We start from the raw sequence: 22771 nt of genomic DNA, 5'->3' as shown, positions 1-22771 counted from the left end.
TCATTGGATAAAGGTTAATAGAACATAAAAAAAAGAAGAGAGTTGGGATACTTAAAGATAGACCCATAGAAATTAATAAATCTACAGAACACAGAGAAAAAAACTAAAGAAATAATTAACAGAGTCTCAGAAAGCCGGAGCAGGAAATCAAGTTAATTAACATGAATATAATTAGAGTTCCAGAAGGAAAGAAGAAAAACAATAAGGAAGGAAAAGATATTAGAAAAAAGAAAGGCCCCAAAGTTCCTGAATTTCAAGGGCATCAACTTCCAGATGCAAAAAGCTTGATGAAATTTAAGAAAGAGAAATAAAGAAACAAAGAAAAAACACATACTTAAACACATCATATTCAAATGATGATGTGGATGGGCTGTAATCTGATATCTGAGTGAGGTCATTACTAAACTTTAAGACAATAGAAGGGTACTTATAAATTTGTTATCGACCCCCATACAATGCCAAAATAAGTTCAGTGGGAAGGAAGATAATCCCCATCTTAACAAGGCAGGACACTTTTTACATAGGAATTTTATGTTATTGGCCCAGCAATAACAGGGTAACCAAGAGAAACCTCTATAACCTCAAATTCTTGCTCTTCTCCAGTGAACTTTTGTTCAAAACGGCCCCTCCCAGTTTCTACGAAAACCAAATAAAAGCTGACCTTCCCTTTCTTTTTTCAGATTTGCTTATGGGTTGTCATAGTTTGTTTGTCTCAAATTGCAATTGCTCAGCTTTTCCTCAAATACTCATTCTTCTGGTAAAATAACTAGAATAAGGAAGGTTTTTATTTTATTCATAAGGTTGACATTACAAACTGGATTATAACACTTCCTTATGTACCTAATGGATTAAATGAGCGCTCACAGAAGATAAGAAAATGTACCTGCAAAATTTGTAAAGCATCACAATGTATAAAGCAAATATCTCCAATTACTTCAGTGATGAGGTTATCACAATAGACTAATGAACATGCATGGTGTTCACTGTGAGTCTTTCAAGGATATTCTAAAATATATTTTGGACACATTTTTAAAGATATAATTCAGGTAGAACAAAGATTTATCTTTAAATTGGATAATTATTTTAACATTGAATCTTAACACAGTATGTGTTAACACAGTGCATTTTATTGGTGAAAGAGTGAAAAATTGAGTCTTAGGTTATACTCCTAGTTCTGCCAACAACTATTACTAGAATACTGGCCAAAAATACTTTAACAATCTTGGGGTAGACTTGTTTGAGAGTGTCTTCCTAGTAAGTTTGATGACTAGCATACAATATTATTGTCTATATTCCTTAAACTGTGTGTTAAATCTCTATGGATTATTTACTACTTGTTCCAACTTAAACATCTATGATTAAACATAATATAAATTCATATAAACATAAATATAAATTAAACATCCCTAAAAACATCTATGATTTAATTTTTCCAACCACTAACAAAATTATATAATGTGCTAGAGATGCTAATTTTGCTACAATGGCAATCATATTACAATACATAAATGCATCAAATTCACATCTGTTCACCTTAATATTATTCAATGTTGTATGTCAAATACTTTCAATAAAAAGAAAAAATAATGTGTTTTCCATTTCTAATATTTATACTCATGTTGTACTTTTTAGAAAATGTGCTGAGATAGAAGCCTTTGTTCAATGCATGTCAGATAATTAGGAATTAATGTTATGGACGGTAAGATAATGGGTATACTCTAATGTATTACTACTGTGGATACAATAAAATAGCCCCACATATTTCCAATTATTCACCCATAAACATTTGTTGATAGAGCAAATAACAGTTTGCTAACCACTCCAGAAGAATACATAAAAAATATATTTATTCAATCTTAGTTGATTTTGTAACATTATAACTTAATGTCAGGGTTATTATGATTATCTATTTGTCTTTCTACCTATCCATCTATCTATTTATCTGTTTACTTATTTATCTGTTTTCTTTGTAAATAGGGGCCTGGTGCATAGCCTCCATACTCATTTGTAGAAAAGATTAAAACTATAAATCATCACAACTCATAAACTGCCTACTTGGAGCTGAACAGCCAGCACAGCACCAGAACTGATGGAGATTTATGATACTCAGACAGCTCCTCTCACCCAACTTCAAGAAGATAAAGGGAAAGGAAAGCTATCCAATTAACTTGGTGTCCATAGACAATACTTATATAAACAGATGGGATTAGCTACTGGAGGACAAAACTGGGAATAGAAGGAGGGTACATGAGAAGTTAGTGTGTATTGACCCTTGTCTGTCCTACATGCAGAAATACCAGCTATTTCTGAGGCCTAACTGAAGATATCTGCCTTTCCAAAATTTTATCCAGTCAATAAAAATTCATACTAAATGCCTACTCTTCTAATCTCTAGCATCATTATGCCTTATATCACATTCACCTATACATAACTGCTGTTGCAGTCAAATCATGTCTAATTTGATCCTTTAAATAAAATTTCAAGGTCTTTGGGAAAAATATGATTCTTGCCTTATTTGTATACAAATTATGTGTATAGCACACAATATCGTGTTGCTTTCTCTCTTTTCTAGACTTGTTGAGTCTTGCGACAATGAGATAACTGTAAAAACTCTTTTATCCCTAAGTTCAATGTCAGACTACATTTCTTTTATGGGTAGGTATGGGTGTGCAACTGAATTCTATCAATGAAATACAGGAGATAGTGACTCAGCTTAGGGTCCTTACTGCATTACACTGTCTCTAGTCCATATTATATACTCATTTTCCTTTTTTTTTCTCCTTTCCCACTCCTTGAATGAATTTTGTCTTTGATAGTTATCTATCTGTCTCCCTTCCTCCGTCCTTCTATCTCAGCACTATCTGAGCCAGGCACTCTGAATTTTAAGTATTTCTTTATACATGGATTATCTAACTAAGAACAAGTGTTGTTAGAAAACAAATCAGTTAAATACTTCTGCAAGAATATGGGAGGCTTGACCAAGAAGGACTGGCCTAGAAAAGGGATCCAGCAGTTGGTACAACTAAACACGTTAGTCATACAAAGTTGTACCCAATGAACACGAGAACCAGAGAACAATTTGGTGGCAATCATGTTCCCTTAACATTCTTATAAATGTTGGTATTTTCTCAGCATATTTTTTTCCATTTTCTCATTTTATGCCTTCCTTGAGCAATCTGATACACTTATGTGGCTTTAAGTTTTATATCTTTAGACGAGACTCCTCCCTTAGATCCAGACTTATACATGAAATCACATACTAAGAATGTTCAATTGAATGTTACCTTAATACCACAAACTTGCAATTCTCAAAATGTAGCTCGCTATCCTTCCCTGACTATATGAACTCCTTTTTAATCCTCGGTCTCATGTAAAGGCAGCATATATATATTTCAAGATAGAAATCTGAGAGTCACTCTAGATTCCTTTCTATCTCTTATGTTTCACATATTTGTTTAGTGACCAACAAAATGCAAGTCTACTTCTTTAACATCTATCTCAGCTACACCTTCTTCTACAACTCTACTACTTTTGCCTAGTTGGGAACCTTGATGTCTCTTCCTTGGTTATTGTTACAACTTCTAAAATGAGGTCCACACTTACAGGAGAGAAATTACAGATGCCTCTGATATATACATACCCAATCATTAAAGTATCTTTTTATAATGCAAATCCAAAGTTTCCCCAGTTAGAAATAATTCACTTAACGGCTTTCTATTGGTTGTAACAGTGGTTTGTAAAATTGTTCTGAAATAGAAAACATTTTCTAAAAACAAAACAAACAAAAAACAAACCCTTAGGAAACACCCATTACAAGAAGCAGATAAAATGATGCTAAGATAAATTAATTTTAGGCTGTAAAACACCCAAAACCAAGGATTTGTATTCATGTAATTTGTAAAGAGATGTTGAAAAGAGAGATTGCAGTGGTCTCCATCAGAAGTTGATTAGAATTCTTTAGTTTATATGAAACAAAGAATTTAACTCAAGGCAGAGATGGAAAAAGAAAAAGAAATAAGTTGATTTAAGCTCAATTACCTGTTAAGTCATAAAGCAGGCACAGATTAGGAACTATTATTATTTACCACACTTACTATAGTTATTACACTCCACAGTTATCTAAAACATTATCTTTTGGATGCTTTTAATTTTGAAATGTATAGTTTTTAATTTTGAAATGGAAAATAGATGTTCAGTTTGATAATAACTTGACAATAGGAGAATCACTATAATTTTATGCAAGATATTAAGTAAGAAAATATTAGACCTGATAATTATTGTAAAGTAAATTTATTCTAATTTAATAATTTTGCTCTAATCCAATTAACCTGGTTTTGTTTGTTCTGCTGGGTTGTAAATATTCTGCAGTTTTCAACATTGTTAACAACACAGACAACAAATGCATACAAAATATTTGAATAAAAAAAGTATTCCTAAAGTCATGGATATTGCAGGTGGGACTGGATATTTCAGAGGAAAATTTACAACACTTGGTCATCCTGATTAAAAAAGAAAAAAGATTGCAGGATAACATGCTTATTATTTTTAAATGTGCATCAATTTGGCTTCCCTATTCGAAGTGACATTTAAACACAAATTTTAGTAAAAACATGATTAGACAAGGAGAGGTTCTTTCCGGGTCACAGTAATAGAATGCTACAGACTCCTACTCTAAATGACATGCTTTCTCAGGTGTAAAAATGAAGTATGTGCTAAGCCTTTATGGAAGAATCTTGGAAGGATATGATATAAAATGTGACATTGTAAAATGTGGTGTTTAGAAAGAAAAATGCTAATCCATATTACAGAGTTCGTCCCACACCATCGTTACAATATTATTCAGTAATGTCCGCTGGCATAAGGTAATAAGAATACAAACAATCACCTATGCAGAATTCCTGCCAAAATATTTATCCTGAAATTGATGCAGGAATAAACATCTGACAAATCTAGAATGTGGAACATACTGCAAGATAACTCATATGACCCTTTAAAAAGTTAAGTTTAATAGACTTTAGGGACATAATAACCAAATACAATGGGTAAACATTGATAAGATTCTAGAATATAAAAAAAAATGTCTGTATAAGATATCTTTGGGAAAATTGGTAAAAAATGTTTTGAAAATGGATTGCATTTACAAAGTATAAACTTAATTTTCTTAGGTCTTATGTTATTGTAGCTATGTAGGAAAATGTCTTTATTGTTAGAAAGTACACAACTATTTGTGAAGTATTTAGTGATGAAGTATTATGAAGTCAGAAATTCCCATTGATTCAGAGGGGAAAGTGGGAGAGAGAGTGAGGGAGGAAGAGCGAGGAAGAGGGAGGGAGGAAGGGAGGGGAAATGAAGAGAAAACACATGGTATGTGTGGAATTATATTAATTGGTAAATCTAAGTAAAGGCAAAAAATTTAACTTTTCTTTTAAATTATTCTAAGTGTGAAAAATTTGCCAAATTAAAGTTGAAGAAAATAACCAATGAGATATTTTAAAATTTTTCACTTAGTTTTCTCTATCTCCAGTAAAAGGTGGCGTAAATGCAATGTGAAAAAAATGGTAAGATAACTTTTCCTAATCAAAAAGGAGTGATTATGTTTTTTTCTAAGTGAATTTCTCTGTGAAGTAATATTAAATATACTTTTTTTTAGGAGGAGGAGGAGGAGTCAGTAGAGTGGAGGAACTTGGAATTAAATAGCTCAGCTGTAACCTTTATAATTAAGGGTAATATTACCTATGTACCGCTATGAGTCTATTGGCTCTGTTTTTCTGGACTTAGTACTAAGAGTTGTTTTATAGGTTTTTCTGTTTTACAGAATTTTAAGATGAGTTTTCTGAATTGGTTCTGAGGTTTCCAGAGCTAACTGTCAAATCTGATAGATTTAAAGACATTAATCATTCTTTTTCCAGTAGTAAAGAGAGTCCTGATAGTCCATGGAGCAATCTGTCTATACAAGTATGTAAATATCACCATTGGGCACTCCTAATCAACTTTTTATAAGAAGCAAGGAACCCAGTGACTATATATGATACTTTTGGACATTTTGTTGAAATGTTGAGTATAAAGATATTGGTGAGCATATTCTAATCAATCCACTCTTCCTCCTTCTTCATGGTGTATACCTTTCAATGGGTGCAGTTTTTCTTTGTTGGCTCTTGTTGGTGGGGTCAGGTGATAGGAGTGCCATTAGGACTGAAATCTTTCAGGAAGTGGCAGCTGGCTTGGTGTCTAGGGTCATGCATTTATGGTACCGGAGCAGCAAAGTTGCCAGGGTCCTGCTGCAGTTCCCCTAATCTCTACTCTCAAGGCTCTTCATGTTCTTTCCCACAAGGTCAGTGAGATTTAATGTGCTCAATTCAACTCGTTCTTTTATTTGGAGAATCACAATGCCTGGCAAAGTCATGCAAGTCTGATGATGAATTTTAATTCTTTAGGAGTTCACGGGTTTGTTTTTTTTAAAATACAGTTTCATTTCATGATTTGCTGTTATGATGCTAATATTCTATCACTTGCTTGACTTTCAGTATTAAAAACCCTGAACTACTTCTTTTTTATCAATGGCCCATCAAAGTCTCATTTTATATACACATACAGTATGCATTTGCCTGTATTACCGGAAGTCCCTCAGCATATGAAGGCAAGTAGTTTGATGTTGGGGTAAAAGGGAACAAAGGCACTGCATTCTTCTGTTTTTGTTTGTACTGTTTTGGTGCATTTATTACTTTTAGAATCAATTTTCAGATTTTTATTGCATTTCATACTATTTTCCTTTTGATATATATATATATATTTTTTTTTAATTTTGCCTTTATGTGAATTACTTAATTCTTTGTACTTTCCCTAGGACTTCTTTGTTAAAGAAAATCATTTGAGGTCTTATATTTAATTTATAACTTTAAATTTTTTTCTCCATAAAAATAAAAGCCTTTAATTTATTAGATTATCAACATAATCTGCTGCAATATTATATTCATTTTTTAACACTATCCTCTTTATATTTATTTTCCATTTTGTTTTTAAATTTTAATGTTGGGGTATTTCAATGTAAACATTGCTAATGATTCCTGTTTTCTATAGGCAAAGAATGAGGTCAAAATTATTTTCACATTTTAGAATTTCTGGTCTTTTTGGCCAAGTAGGGATAATTTTTCCCTCAAATATCACACAGATATTTACAGGAGAGTGTAAAAGCTTTGATTGGTACATATTAATTCAATACTTAATTTAGTTATACAATATTATATGTATATTTTTAATATCTGTGTAATTTCCTATTATAAATTTGAATTATTTCTTAACTTCTACTTTATATATTTTGATACTACATTACTTAATGTACAAGGATTTAATACCATTTGGTTTGCACCATTGAGTGCTAATGTTAGAATTATAAAACAGTCCTATTCATTTTAGCTAATACTCTTTGTCTTAAATTCTTTTTAGTTTGCTATTTGCATTTCATTGTGCAATTCCCTTCTGTTTGTCCATGCATGATAAACTTTTACCCATTTTTTTACTTGAAATCTTTCCGTGTCATTTTCATTAGATGTTTTAAAATTTGATTTAGTTTTGTCATTGTTCCTGAGAATATTTTCTTCCTAATAGTGGAATAGTTTAAAGCAATTTCAGATACTGTTATTACTGTTATGTGTTGCCTTAATTCTGTCACTTTGTTTTATGTTCTCAGTTTTGTTTTTTATGTTTCTTTATTGTTGCTTTTACTTCTTGTCACATAGAGTCTATATGCTTGCTTTGAAAGTTGATATGAAAGGTAATTATTCTTTTTTAATTCTACTAGTGAGTTTTTATACTTTTCAAAATAATATTTGACTTATTTTCTAAGATAGGTATAAAAGCCAATAATCTTTTTTTTTTATTTTCTTGATCCAAGTCCAACCAATGTGCCCTTGCAAAATTAATTCTTTTTTTTTTTTAAAGATTTTATTTATTTATTCTACAGAGAGACAGCCAGCGAGAGAGGGAACACAAGCAGGGGGAGTGGGAAAGGAAGAAGCAGGCTCATAGCGGAGGAGCCTGATGTGGGGCTCGATCCCACAATGCCGGGATCACGCCCTGAGCTGAAGGCAGACGCTTAACTGCTGTGCCACCCAGGCGCCCCCAAAATTAATTCTTGTTCATGGAATGTTCTTTCTTATTAGCATCCATATTGTATTTTATGTTATTACTTTTATACTAAATTTTATGGTAATTATTTACAGTATTGGTTTTCATTTAGTGCTTTATGTTTAACATGTTCATAATCTGATATTCTTTCATTGAGATATAGCCATGTTTTTTTATTAATTTGATCTATATCTTATTAAGCTTAAATATTCAATGTGTTTTTGTTCCCCACAATTGTATATTGGTGACACAGCTTTTGAAACTTTACATATTTGAAAATATCTGTTGTTGTTACATATGAATTTTAGTTACATAGAATTTTTGAGAAACTACATTTTTCTTCCAAAATGTACTAGAAAATGCATATTATCATTTTTATATACTTTATTTATTTATTGATGATAAGAATACAACATGATGGTTACACTCAAATTCTGAAGTACACAAACCTATTAATAAAGGGACTATATTGTATAGTATATCTCTAGACCTTGTTCATTTAGCACCCCAGGAACTTTATACCCATTGAACAACAATTCATTTTCCCCCCACCCACCAGTTTCTATTCTCTGGTCTTAGGAATTTGACTCTTGGAGATCTCATTTAGGGGTACTCATTCAGTATTTGTTCTTCGATGACAGGTTTATTTCATTTTTCATAAGGTCATTTAAGTTCATACAAGTTATCACAAATGACAGAATTTACTTCTTTAAAAAAGACTGAATAATATTCAAATGCATGTGTATACCACACATCTTTATTCATTCATCTGTTGATGAACACTTGGATTGTTTCCATATCTTGCTTATTGTGAATAACACTGCAATGAAATGGAAATGCAAATCTTTCTTTGAGAATCTGATTTCAATTATTTTGAATGTGTAACACAGAAGTGGGGCTGCTGAATGATATGCTAATTCTGTTTTTAATTTTTTTGAGGAAACTCTATGATGTCTTCAGTAGTTGCTGTATTATTTTACATTTCTACCAACAGTGTAAAAGAGGATAAATTTCCCCACATCCTCTCCAAAACTTTTATCTTTTGTTTGTTTGGTTTGTTTATTTATTTATTAATAGCTATCAAAGCAGGTTTCAAGTTATATCTCATGGTCATTTTGATTTGCATTCCCTTAATGATTAATGATATTGAGCAACTTTTGTCATATACCTGTTGGCCATTTCTATATTGTATATATAGATGTTCTTTAGAGAATTATCTATTCAAGTGCTTTGCTCATTTTTTAATTTTACATTTTATTTTTAAATTTTAATTCCAGTTAAATAGCATACAGTGTTATATCAGTTTCAGGTGCAAAATATAGTGATTCAACAATTCTGTGTATTACACAGTGCTCACTATGGTAAGTGTATTCTATCTCTTTCTTTTGTCCATTTTCAAATATATATATTGCTAGGGAGCTGTAGTTCAATCAACAAAATAAAGAGACAGTCTTCAGAATGGGGATAAAATGTTTGCAAACTATATATATGTCTGATAAGGAGTTAATAGCCTCCAGTGTTGTTAAAAGATTTTCTTCCCCTACCTCCACCATTGGAGGTATTCACTATCATTTCAATGGGAGAGAGATGCAAAGGATGTTAAAAGTTATTGTAACTTTATGGGGTGCCTGGTGGCTCTGTTGTTAAGGGTCTGCCTTCAGCTCAGGCCCTGATCCCAGGGTCCTTGGATAGAGCCCCACATCTGGCTCCTGCTCCACTGGGAGCCTGCTTCCTCCTCTCCCACTCCCCCTGCTTGTGTTCCCTTGCTGGCTGTCTTTTTCTCTGTCAAATAAATAAGTAAAATCTTAAAAAAAAAAAGTCATTGTAACTTTAAACCCTGGACCTGAATTATAATGTCATTATTTTCTATTACCAGCTGCTACTAATTCCTTGTCTCTGTTCTTTCTCCAAGCATTTCCTACTATTGGCAACTTTCTCTAGTTATTGCTTTCCTAATACTATATAACCAAATCTAATCCTAAATCAGATATAACTGTTTCATGAAAGGCAACAGCTTCCTGTCACATTAGGGCCTGAGGATGTTCCTTTTCTGTGTATTTTTTGTGGGGAAGGTGCACATCTGTTCATCCCAATCAGGGTCAAATGTACAGAACATCCCAATTGCTGGAATGGTGCCCTATTTCAAGCAAGCTTTTGAGATAGGGGTTAGATCTTTCTTCAAAGGGCAAGTGTGAATAGCTGGGGCCAATTTTTACTCAGATGTGAGTATGAAGGAATAAACGAGAGGATGTGATGGGAGAGGCATAATGCTAGGGTTGAGGTGTCCACGTAAAGGCTTAAAAAAAGCAGCTTTGCTATTTAAATGTCTGAGATCCTCTCTTGATGACTATTCAGTTTTTAGTATTGGCCATACATATGGTAATGGGGATAGAATCTATAGCATAAGCAGTTAATTCCCAGGACCCCAAATATAATATAGCTAATCTACCAGAGGCACTAAAAGTGTGTATGTGTGCGTGTGTGAATTTTCTTAAATGGCCATGAATTCCAAGATGTTTGGAGCAATTTAGTTTACCTTCGAATGCAGTTCTGACTTGTGAGTTATTCTGTCTTTTAACAATAATGAGTAGCAATAGTCCATGAACCATGCACTGTGTGCATGTTTGTGTATGTGTAATCGTTACTTTGTAGGAAGAATGACTGGTCAGAAGCTAGTTTAGATAGGCATGTAGAGGCTATCAACTCTAATTGATAAACATGACTGATTATCAATGTCACGTGTGGTTTCTGTGTTTCTGGTTGGGTTCCTCAAAGGGCAGGGGCACCATTAATTATCATATAATAAGTCAGGAAAGAAAATAGAGTTTACAGATAATGACAGTGTAGACTTGTAGCACTATGCCAATTATTACTTCAAAAGAGTTTCTCTTAATCATCCTCCTTTAACAAATTCATCAAAATAAGCATTTTCTCTGATAAACATTTTAACAAATACCCAATTACCACTGAATGTTTGTAACTAACAGATTACTCTCCAGGACACCCCCATACTTCTTCTACCAGGTGAGCCAAATGAGCAGCTTCAGGTAAGAGTAAGAAGTTGTAACTGGTTCCTAGACCCACTCCTGCCACTTTTTAAAAAGATGTATTTATTTATTTGAGAGAGAGAGAGAAAGAAAGGGACAGAAAGAGCACACATGAGCAGGGGGAGGGGCACAGGAAAAAGGAGATGAATACTCAAGAAGACTCCCCACTGAGCAGAGAGCTGAGCCCAATGCAGGGCTCAATCCCAGGACCTTGAGATCATGACCTGAGCCAAAATCAAAAGTCAGACCCCCAACCAACTGAGCCACCCAAGTGCCCCTACTTCTACTACTTTTATTCACTTTTAAGTAATACATTAAAATATTGAAGAAATAAAAAATTTGTTCTATATACATAAATGATTTGGAGAGACTAAATGAAATTAAGCAACTAAAAATGCTAGGGATTAAGTTGTGACAATATTAAAGATGTTTAAATTTTTGCATTTAGATTTATTTTATATTGTAGTATCATTTTAAAGAATTAAAATTAAGCTAAACAAGATCTACAGAAGAAAACAGACCAAACTCCAAATGTATGACCCATATTCAATGAAAAGACCATAACCTTATAGAAAAAAATATGTGAATAAATGTGCATTTATATATTTTAATTTAAAATGTTTGTGTTATGTATAATTCTTCATCTATCCAATTTTTTTCAATTAATGGGCCAAGTCCTGTACTTCATTGCAGTGAATAAGGGGTCTTCCATGTAATTAATTATTTTTGTTTGAGGAAATTGCTGCCCAAACTCATTATGCCTCAGAGAAGATTTACTCTCTTTTTGCCATCTCCAAATGTGTTATCCATGTGGAGAAGGTTTCTAAACTATGAACTGTCTTTCTGTAAGTCATATTATACCATGGAAAATGTTTGCAAAAAGAAAGCTGCATGCTTACTCCTGACTTCCCTCTGTCCGGCTATTGGTCATTACCATCTGCCATGTTGTTTTTAACAGCTTTGGAACAAGATTATGAGAAATAACATTGAAATCAAAGACATCTCTGCGAATTATATCAATATTGAGATTGGCTAGCAATATTGAAAGTTGTTGGTGAATTGTCATCTGCAAAATGAAATCTAACTTCTTGATCTGAACTCTTTTAGATATTAAATCTCCCATTTTTAAATGAGTATTTTTGTCCCTCAGACATTCACTCATTATTATCTTGGCTCCTAAAAGAATGGAACTAAAGGAAAAAAGCCCAAAAAAATATTGTTTATTGCATCTGGACATGAAATTAAAATTTTTCTGGTAATCCTGCTTAAAAAGATAATACTTTCTAAACATCTAAAATAATTTAGAAATAATATATTTCATTTTTAAAGCCTCAATTACATTTTTAAAGACAAGTAATACAAAATATTTTCTTTTGTAGTATCAGAGCATCTTACAGCTTGAAAGGTCTTATATTTTGAAGCATATTTTAGATATACTGAAAGCTCAGATCTTAAGTGCATCATTTAATCAGGTTTGATGAATGAGATGAGGACACAACATTCCTCCAAAGATGATTTCCTTCAACATAGGCTAATTTTGCCTTTTCTTTAATTTCATATTACTGGAAAATACAGCATGTATATTTTGTATCCTTTTTCACTCAGTATAATAGTTTAAAGGTACATCCATGTTTTGTTATTTATCAAATGTCTTTCTTTTTTATGAATGGATATCCAACATCCACCATTTTTTCCTCCATTTTCATCTTGATGGACCTTTGAGATCTTTCAATGTTAGGGCTAGTATGAATAAAATTTTATGCACATTTTGTATAGACACATGATTTCTTTCCTGTAGACATGTGCTTTTATTTCTTTGACTATATACTTGGAAGCAGAATTTCTAGGTAATAAGGCATATGTATATTTAAATTTTTAAGAAAAAGGCAACTAGTTTTCCAAAATGGTTGTACCTACCATCGTAGGCAGAATAAAATCCACCTAAAGATATCCAAAACCTACTCCTTGGAACTTGTGAATAAGTACCTTATAGGCAAATATGATTTTACCAATGTGATTAGATTATGTATCTTGAGATGGGGAGATTATTCAGTATTATCCAAGTGGTCCCAACATAATCATTCATTCTTAAAAGTGGAAGAGGAAGGCAGAGAGCGGGTTGGAACATGACAATGGAGAGAGAGGGAGAGATTAGAAGCCTGAGAAAAACTTGACCTGCCTTTATCAGATTTGAGATAGAGGAAGGAGTCCACAAGCCAAAGAATGTGAGCAGCTTCTAGAAGTTAAGAATAGGTCTAAGCTCATTACCAGCAAGGAAACGATGACCTCAGTCATAAATCACAAAGATGGCATCACTCCAATGACCTAAATAAAAAATGGAATAGATTCTCATACTGGTCCTCTAGAAACTAATAGTCCTGCTAAAAGCATCAAACTTCTGACCTACAAAACTGCAAGATAATACAGTTATGTTATCTTAAGCAACACAGTGTGCAGTAATTTGTTAAAACAGCAATAGAAGGACAGACCATTTCCAAAATTCCACAAGCAATGTAAAAAAGGTCCAATTGCTACAGATTTGCTCCAAAATTTGGTTGCGTCCTTCTACTTCATTTTAGCTGCTCTAATGAATGTATATGGGTATATCTTTTGATTTTAATTAGCGTTTTCCTTGTATCTAATAATGTTGAAAATATTTTCATGTGCTTGTCATTTATCTTTTTTTGTAGTATATGTTTTAAAATCTTTGCTTATATTTATTAGATGATTCATTTTTAATATATTGGTAAATCTGATTTGCTAATATTACATACCCAGAAAAGGTATTCATTTGTAATTTAATGACTTTATTTGTTTTGGCACCCAGATGAATAACTCAGTAAATTGAGTTGAGGAGTACTTCTCAGTTGGAAGTGTATTCTCCTAACATGCTTCATGGAATTAACAGTAAAGCTTAATGATGTCTTTGTGGATTTGTTAAACTAAAAATTCATTTTCTTTCCTGGCCCTGTTTCTACTGACAATTTAATTTTTTTCTTTTTTTTGCATTTTTAAAAACTTTATTTTTATTTTAATTCCAGTATAGAATATGTATACATATATATGCACACATTATATATATATATATATATATATATATTAGTTTTGATCTGCATTTACCTGATGATGAGTGATGTTGATCATCTTTTCATATGTCTATTGGCCTTCTGGATGTCTTCTTTGGAGAAATGTCTGTTCAGGGCTTCTGCCCCTTTTTAAGTTGGATTATTTGCTTTTTGGGTGTTGAGTTGTATAAGAGCTTTATATATTTTGAATACTAAGCCTTTATGGGATATGCCGTTTGCAAATATCTTCTCCCATTCAGTAGATTGTCTTTGCATTTTGTTGATTGTGTCCTTTGCTGTGGAGAAACTTTTTATTTTGATGTAGTTTATTTTTGCTTTTATTTTCCTTGCCTCACAAGACATACTTAGAAAAATGTTGCTATGGCTGATGCCAGAGAAATTACTGTCTGTGTTCTCTTAAGAATTTTTATGGTTTCAGGTCTCACATTTAGGTCTTTCATCCATTTTGAGTTTGTTTTTGTGTATGGTATAAGAAAATGATCCAGTTTCATTCTTTTGCATGTAGCTATGCAGTTTTCCCAACACTAGTTGTTGAAGATGCTGTCTTTTTGCTGTTGTATATTCTTGCCTCTTTTGTCAAACATTAATTGACCATATAATCATGGGTTTGTTTCTGAGCCATCCTGTTCCATCAATCTATGCGTCTATTTTTCTGCCAGTACATACTGTTTCGATTATTATACCTTTGCAGTATAACTTGAAGTTGGGAATTGTTATACCTCCAGCTTTTTTGTTTGTTTGCTTTTTCAAGATTGTTTTGGCTCTTCAGGGGTTGTTTGTGGCTCCGAATAAATATTAGGATTATTTGTTCTAGTTCTGTGAAAAACACTGTTGGTATTTTGATAGCAATTGCATTAAGTCTATAGATTCCTTTGGGTAGTATAGACATTTTAACAGTATTTGTTCTTCCAGTCCGTGAGCATGGAATGTCTTTCCATTTCTTTGTGTTGTCTTCAATTTTTTTCATCAGTGATATAAGTTTTCAGAGTATAGTTCTTCCATCTCTTTGATTAAGTTTCTTCCTAGGTATTTTATTACTTTCAGTGCACTTATAAAATAGGGTTACTTTCATAATTTCTCTTTCTGCTGCTTCATTGTTGGTGTATAGAAATAGAGTTCTATGTATTGATTTTGTATCCTGTAAACTTACTGAATCACTTACCAGTTCTAGGAGTTTTTTGTAGAGTCTTTATGGGTTTTTTTATATAGAGTATCATATCATCTGCAAATAGTGAAAGTTTTACTTTTTCCCTTCCAATTTGCATGCCTTTTATTCCTTTTTCTTCTCTGTTTGCTATGACTAAGTTTTTCAGTACTATAAAAGTGGTGAGAATTGACATCCTTGTCTTGTTCCTGACTTTAGGGAAAAAAGTTCTCAGTTTTTCCCCATTGAGTATGATGTTGGCTGTGGGTTTTTCATATAAGGCCTTTTTTATGTTGAGGTATGTTCCCTGTAGACCTACTTTGTTGAGGGTTTTTATCATGAACGCATGTTGTACTTTCTTAAGTGCTTTTTCTGTATGTGTTGAAAGGATCATACGATTTTTATCCTTATTCTTGTTGATGTGATAGATCACATTGATTGATCTGCAGATTTTAAACCACCCTTCATCTCAGGAATAGACCCCACATGGTTGTGATGAATGATTTTTTAAAATATATTGTTGGATTTGGTTTACTAATATTTTGTGAGAATTTTTGCATCAGTGTTCTTCAGAGAAACTGGCCTGTACTTCTTTTTTTGCAGTATCTTTGTCTAGTTGGGTGTCAGGGCAACGCTGGCATCATAAAATGAGTTTGGAAGTTTTCCTTCTTATTCTAGTTTTTGGAATAGTTTGGGAAGGATAGGTATTAACTCTTCTTTAAATGTTTGGTAGAAATTGCCTGTGAAGCCATTTGGCCCCGGATTTTTGTTCCAAATTGGGAGTTTTCTGATTTTTGATTACTAATTCAATTTCATTGCTGTAATCTGTTCAAATTCTCTATTTCTTCCTTATTCCATTTTGGGAGGGAGGTTACATGTTTCTAGGAATTTATCCATTTCTTCTAGGTTATCCAATTTGTTCACATATACTTTTTCATTAGTCTCTAATAATCCTTTCTTTTCTATGGTGTCAGTTGTTATTTCTCCTCTTTCATTTCTGCTTTTGATTGAGTATTCTCTTTTTTTCCCCCTGCTGATCTAGCATTAGGCTTATCAATTTTGTTGATCTTATTAAGGAGCCAGCTCTTGCTTTCACTGACTTGTTCTATTAATTTTTTAGTTTCTATTTTCTTTGCTTTTGCTCTAATCCTTATTATTTCCTTCCTTCTGCTGGTTTGGGGTTTTGGTTTTTCTTTTTCTACCTGCTTTAGGAATAATTTTAGGTTGTTTATTTGAGACTTTTCTTCACTCTTGAGGTAGGCCCATATTGCTATAGATTTCCTTCACAGAACTGCTTTTGCTGCATCTCAAAGATTTTTGACCATTGTGTTTTTATTTTCATTTGTCTCTATTTATTTTTTAATTTCCTCTTTGATTTTTTTGGTTGACCCATTCATTGATTAGTAGCATCTTGTTTAACCTCCATGTATTTGTGCTCTTTCCAGATTTTTTTCTTGCGGTTGATTTGTAGTTTCATAGCATTATGGTCAGAAAAGATGCATGGAATGACTTCAATCTTTTTTAATTTGTTGAGACTTGTTTTGTGGCCTAATATGTGATCTATTCTGGAGAATGCTTCATGTGCACTTGGAAAAAATGTGTATTCTGCTGTTTTGGGAAGCAATGTTCTGAGTATATGTTAAATCCATCTGGTCCAATATGTCATTCAAACCCACTGCTTCCTTGTTGGTTTTCTGTGTGGATGGATGATATTTCCACTGATGCAAGTGGGGTATTAAATAAAGTCCCCTACTATTATTGTATTACTATTGATTACTTCCTTTATGTTTATTACTAACTGTTTCATGTATATGGCTGCACCCATCTTGTGTGCATAAATATTTACAGTGTTATATCTTCTTCTTGGATGTTTCTTTTAATGATTATATAGTGTTCTTCTTTGTCTCTTGTTACAGTATTTGTTTCAAAGTCTATTTGTCCAATAAAAGTATTGTTACCCTGGATTTCTTTTCAGACATATTTGCATGAAAAATCCTTTTCCATCCCTTCACTTCCAATCTGCATGTGTCTTTGGGTCTCAAATGATTCTCTTGTAGGCAGAATATAGATGGGTCTTTTGTCTTTATTCTTTCCATCACACTGTGTCTTTTGATTAGAGCATTTAGTCCATTTACGTTAAAAGTATTTTTTTAAATTTTTTATTCAAATTCCATTTACTTAACATACAGTGTAATATTAGTTTCAGCTGTACAATGTAGTGATTCGACACTCCCATACAACACCCAGTGCTCATCACAACAAATGCTCTCCTTAAACCCCGTCACCTATTTAAGGCATCCCCCACAAACCTCCCCTCCAGTAACCATCAGTTTGTTCTCTAATTGAGTCTGTTTCATGGTTTGACTCTCTCTCTTTTTTTCCCTTTGCTCATTTGTTTTATTTCTTAAATTCCACATATGAGTGAAACCATAAATTTGTCTTTTCTGACTGACCTATCGTACTTAGCATAATACTTTCTAGCTCCATCTATGTCCTTGCATATGATAAGATTCCATCCCTTTTTTTAAGATTTTTTATTTATTTGACAGAGAGAGAGGCAGTGAGAGAGGGAACACAAGCAAGGGGAGTGAGAGTGGGAGAAGCAGGCTTCCCGCTGAGCAGAGAGCCCAATGTGGGGCTTGATCCCAGAATGCTGGGATCATGACCTGAGCCAAAAGCAGATGCTTAATGACTGAGCCACCCAGGAACCCCACAGTCCTTCACTTTTGATGGCTGAATAATATTCCATTGTATATATACATACCACTTCTTCTTTATCCATTCATCAGTCAATAGATATTTGCTTTATTCATAGTTTGGTTATTGTTGTTGATGCTACTATAAATATTAGGGTGCATCTATCTCTTTGAATTAACATTTTTGTATTATTTGATAAATACCTAGAAGGGCAATTTCTGGTTTGTACTGTAGTTCTATTTGTAACTTTTTGAGGAACCACCATACTGTTTCCCATGATTGCTGTGCCAGTTTGTATTCCCACCAACAGTGCAAGAAAGTTCGCCTTTCTCCACATCCTTGCCAATACCTGCTGTTTCTTGCGTTGTTGATTTTAGCCATTCTGACAGGTGTGAGGTAATATCTTATTATAGTTTTGATATGCATTTCTCTGATGAGTGGTATTGAGCCATCTGTATGTCTTTGGAGAGATGTCTATTCATGTTGTCTGTCCATTTCTTAATTGGGTTATTTGCTTTTTGGAGTGTTGAGTTTTAAAAGTTCTTTATATATTTTGAATATTAACCCTTTATCAGATATGTCATGTGCATATATCTTCTCTCATTCCATAGATTGCCTTTTAGTTTTGTTGATTGTTTCATTTGCTATGCAGAAGCATTTTATTTTAATGTAATCCCAAGAGTTTGTTTTTGTTTTTACATCCCTTGCCTTAGGAGACATATCTAGAAAAAAGTTGCTATAGCTGATGTCAAAGAGGTTACTGTCTCTGTTCTCCTCTAGGATTTTTATAGTGTCATGTCTCACGTTTAGGTCATTCATCCATTTTGAATTTATTTTCTGTTTGGTTTAAAAAAAAGTGGTCAGTTTCATTCTTTTCATGTGGCCATCCAGTTTTTCAAATACCAATTGTTGAAGAGTCATTCTTTTTGCTGTTGGATATTCTTTCCTGCTTTGTTGAAGGTTAGTTGACCATCTAGTGGTGGGTTTATTTCTAGGTTTTCTATTCTATTTCATTGATCTATGTGTCTATTTTTGTGTCAGGACCACAGTGTTTTGATAACTACAGCTTTGTAATATAACTTGAAGTCTGAAATTGTGATGGCCCCAGTTTGCTTGCCTCTCTCTCTCTCTCTCTCTTCTATATATATATATGTGTGTATATATACACATATATATATACACATATATATATATATAGTTTGTTTGATTGTTTGTTAGTTTTCTATTTGGGGTCTTCTGTTATTCCATACAAATTTTAGGATTATTTGTTCTAGTTCTGTGAAAAAATGCCATTGGTATTTTTATAAGGATTACATAAACATGTAGATTGATTCGGGTAAGAAAGATATTTTAACAATATTTGTCCTTCCAATCCATGAGTATGGAATGTTCTTCCATTTCTTTGTGCTCTCTTCAATTTCTTTCATCAGTGTTTTATAATTTTCAGATTACAAGTCTTTCACCTCATTGGTTAGATTTATTCCTAGGTATCTTCTTATTTTTGGTGTGATTGTAAATGGGATTCCTTAATTTCTCTGTCTGTTGCTTCATTATTAGTGTATAGAAGTGCAACCAATTTCTGTACGTGGATTTTGTAATTCTGCAACTTTACTGAACTTTTTTTTTTACCAGTTTTTTTGGTGAGTCTTCCTGGTTTTCTATATAAAGTAACATATCATCTGCAAATAGTGAAAGTTCTACTTCTTCCTTGCCAGTTTGGATGCCTTTTATTTCTTTTCATTGCCTGATTGCTGTGGCTAGGAATTCTATTACTATGTTAAGTAACAGTGGTGAGAGTGAACATACTTGTCTTTTTCCTGATCACAGACAAAAAGTTCTCAGTTTTTTTCCCACTGAGGATGATATTAATTGTGGGTTTTTCTTATATGGCCTTTATTATGTTGAGGTATTGTCAAATGCTTCTTGTGCATCATATTTACTGCCATTTTTGTACTTATTTCATAGCTGCTTTTGTAGTTTTTCTCTGTTCCTTTCTTCTCATGCTCTTTTCTTATATAATTATTTGGTTTTCTTTAGTGATATACTTGGATTCCTTTCTCTTTATTTTTTGCAATATCTACTATTGGTTTTTGATTTGTGGTTACCACTGTGTTTGCATATTACATCTTCTGTATATGGCAGTCTATTTTTAGGTTAATGGTCACTTAAGTTTGAACCCATTCTTTACTTCTCTTCTCCCTAGGTTTTAGGTCTATGGTGTCATACTTTACATCCTTTTATTTTGTGAGTCCTTTGATTTTACAGATATGCTTATTTCCACTGCTTTTGTACTTCCTACTTTCCTTACTCTTGCTTATGGTCTTTCCTTTCCATTCAAAGAGTCCCCTTTAACATTTCTCATAGGGTGGATTTAGTGGTCATGAATTCCTTTAACATTTATTTGTCTGGGAAACTCTATCTCTCCTTCTATTCTGAATGATAGCCTTGCTGGATAGAGTATTCTTGGCTACAGATTCTTTTCCTTTCAGCACTTTAAATACGTCACTCTCTCTGGTCTGCAAAATTTCTGCTGAAAACTCAGCTGATAGCCTTATGGAGTTTCCCTTGTATGTAACTGCCTTCTTTTCTCTTGTTACTTTTAAAATTTTCTGTCACTACTTTTTGCCATTTATTACTATGTGTTTTGGTGTGGACCTTCTTGATTTGATTTTATTGTTGAATCCCTGTGTCTCCTGATCTGGATATCTGGATATCCTAATCCCCAGACTAGGAAATTTTTAGGCTATTATTTCTTCAAAATAATATTAATAATAATATAATATTATTTCTTCTCTTAAATTTTCTGCCTCCTTTCCTTTTTTTTTTCTCCTTCTGGGATCCCTACAATGTGAATGCTATTACACTTGATGGTGTTGCTGTGTTCCCTAAGTTTAATCTCATTTTGCATAATTTTTTTTCTCTCAACTCCTCTGCTTGATTATTTTCCATTACTCTGTCCTCCAGATCACTGATTCATTCTCCTTCATCTAGTATATTTATTCCATCTAATGTTTTTTTAACTTCATTTCTTGTATTTTTTTATCTTTGATTGGTTCTTTTTTATCATATTATTAAGTGTCTCACTGATGTCCTCCAGTTTTTTCAAGTCCAGTTAGTATCTTTATGATCATTACTTTAAATTCTCTTTAGTGTATGTTACTTATATCCATATCACTTAGGTCTCTTGCTGTCCTCTTTTCCTGTTCTTTCATTTTGGACATCTTCTTCTGTCTCTTCATTTTGTCTAACTCTCTGTGTCTGTTTCTCTATGTTAGGAAGAACATCTATGTCTCCTGCACTTTGAAGTAGTGGCCTTATGAAGAAGCGGTCCTAGAGTGCCCTGCTGTGCAATGCCCCTTGTTCACCAGAACCTGGTGCTTCAGGGGTGTCTCTTATGTGTGATGCCCTGCTCTTGTTGATGAGCTGCTTTTTCCTTCAGTCATCTGCAATGGCTCTCTTTGCCTGTTGTGGGCAGTGTGTAATCCCTATGGTGCTAGTGGGCCAGTCTGGTGACACTTTGGGCTTGAGCTGAGTCAGACAGGACATTTGGCAGAGATGCAGTAGCACCAAACAGCAGGGCATTTTCCCTGTGTTATCCACTGAGAAGCTTTCATTGTTAGGTAGGGCCTGCAGTCAGACAGGAAAATCTACTGATTTTCTTGTGTCTGACTCCAGCCCACAGCTAAGGACCTCTGTCTGACTGGTGTTTGTGGTTATCCTTCCCTCTCTCCAGGGAAGAAGTCACTTTAGAAAAGTGCTGCCATCATAGGGGCTGTTTGCACACTGTCAGGCCTGCAGCACCACCTTGTTTGGGCTATGGCCAAGAGCATGTTGGAGATGTCAGATCTGCTGAAGCACAATGCTAGGGGCAATACAGCAGGGCTGAAGTGCTATCAAGCTTTGTGTCCTCTAATCCTTTGTGGGAGGGGCCCTCCAGCTCAGGTACTGACAAGGCCTGTCAGGCCACAGTTGAAGCACCTGAAGTGGGGGTGAGGTGGTGGGGTGGTGGTACTAGCCAGTTTTGCACACAGGCATTCCTATGAAGAAGGGGACCCGCAGTGCCTGGACTGAGGCAGGCTGTCCAATAATGTGGATTAGTGGAATCACCCTATCTAATGGAGGGGAATGGGTGGCAGTGCTAGCAATGTAGGTAGGGTAGGTAGGGAGTCCTGCAGGTAGCTGTGTGTTTATGCTAGGAAGGTGAAGGAGGGAAATGGCACCTGTAAGTTCCTTTTTTCTCTTAGAGGACATTCCCAGCAATTTCTGTCCCTCCAGGACATGCTCTGAGATTAGAAAATGACTCTCCATTCCATACGCCCCAAGCACCTTTCAAACTACAGTGTCTATGTTTTATCTCCAGGTGGTGTTTGTGGTGCTGTCTCTATAAGGTCACGGACTCAGTTTCCTTTCACCCACTGGCTCTCCCAAAGCTGAGCCCACTGATTTTTTTTTAATTGCAGGTTTTATATTCTAATGGTTGTAAGAACTCATGAAATTTGGTCTGTTTTTCAAAGCCAAATGTTATGGGGATTCCACTTCCCCATGCAGGCTCCCCAGTGTGGAATCTTTTCCTCTCCCATTTCCATGCCCAGGATGTCCCTCTCTCCCACAAACAGTCCCATGAGTACATTCAGTTCCTGACCACATCTCTGCCCTTACTACCTTCTTTGATG

This window comes from Ailuropoda melanoleuca, chromosome 8 (assembly GCF_002007445.2).
Source record: "Ailuropoda melanoleuca isolate Jingjing chromosome 8, ASM200744v2, whole genome shotgun sequence".
Lineage (NCBI taxonomy): Eukaryota > Metazoa > Chordata > Mammalia > Carnivora > Ursidae > Ailuropoda > Ailuropoda melanoleuca.
Note: the sequence above shows the minus strand (reverse complement) of the source record.